Raw genomic sequence first — 1,325 nt, 5'->3', positions numbered from 1 at the left:
GTCACCATGCTATATACACTTTTAAAGACACATAAAACTAATTGTCGTTTCATAATCATGCATTTTTCCATACGTACATTATATTCAACTGTCTCTAGAAGTAATTGCAAATCACCCCGCACAGCTGGCTGAGGCTGCTATTATCCATCCCTTAAATTCCAGCGCAGTTGGCAAGGTTTTCCAAATCACACCATGCTTATATAAAGCAAACTGTAAAATATTTATTAACACCTATCTAATTAATCCTCTCTCTCTCTCTCTCTCTCTCTCTCTCTCTCTCTCTCATTAAAATTAATTAGACAAAAATATCAAAACGTTTTAAAAAGATTTTAATGACACTACTTCATATTAGGTAATGTAGCACAGAGATTCATTCTAGAGAAAAGTGAGGTTTTAGACATAATTCCTATCATTATTTTGAGAGAAACGATAATAAGGAACCTGCAGGCTGCTTTCGTTCAACAGAACCAATGTATCCTCAGTTGCCCAAAATTAATGTGTTCTGCTTTAAATGGCCCTCAACCACAGGTCAGACCACATTATTATGCATCTTAGCTTTAAATTACATAAAATACATAACCATGCATTCCCTCACACTTGGAGTTCACCTCACCATTCTCAATATAGGCCCCCTTACCACACTATTCAGCTGACATATTTGCCATTTTACTTATTGGAGTAGTCAGTGCTTTTTTGAGGTTGGCACATGCATGCATCTCAGTAATGCCCCCATAAACCACATATGCTCCTGTCATGCTATGACTGAGGCACTGCATTTTTGCAAAACATGAAAGTTTTGCAATAACATGCAGATTCCTAAGCAAATAGAAAGTTCAAGAGATTTAGGCCACATCTCGAATGTATTCTTGATTAACCCTCATGCTGTTTTGGGTCTGAAAAACCTCAAACCCTTTTAGATAGCTCACATGCATTCATTTAAAGGGGTCATATGATGCGATTTAAATTTTTCCTTTCTCTTTGGAGTGTTACAAGCTCTTGGTGCATAAAGAAGATCTGTAAAGTTGCAAAGACTAAAGTCTCAAATCCAAAGAGACATTCTTTATAAAAGTTAAGAGTCAGCCACACCTACCTAAAACGGCTCGTTCTAACACGCCCCCACATACCTACGTCACTATCTGGGAAGATTTGCATAACGCCGCCCAAATGTTCACGAGTCTCAAATCCAAAGAGATATTCTTTATAAAAGTTAAGAGTCAGCCACACCCTCCTAAAATGGCTCGTTCTAACACACCCCCACACATCTACCTCAATATTTGGGAAGATTTGCATAACGCCACACAAATGTTCACGCAAAGAAAGAAGGC

The sequence above is a fragment of the Sinocyclocheilus grahami genome, unplaced genomic scaffold, assembly GCF_001515645.1.
Source record: "Sinocyclocheilus grahami isolate Dianchi unplaced genomic scaffold, SAMN03320097.WGS_v1.1 scaffold138.1, whole genome shotgun sequence".
Taxonomy (NCBI): domain Eukaryota; kingdom Metazoa; phylum Chordata; class Actinopteri; order Cypriniformes; family Cyprinidae; genus Sinocyclocheilus; species Sinocyclocheilus grahami.
The sequence above is the reverse complement of the archived record's forward strand: the minus strand, read 5'-3'. Positions refer to the sequence as shown.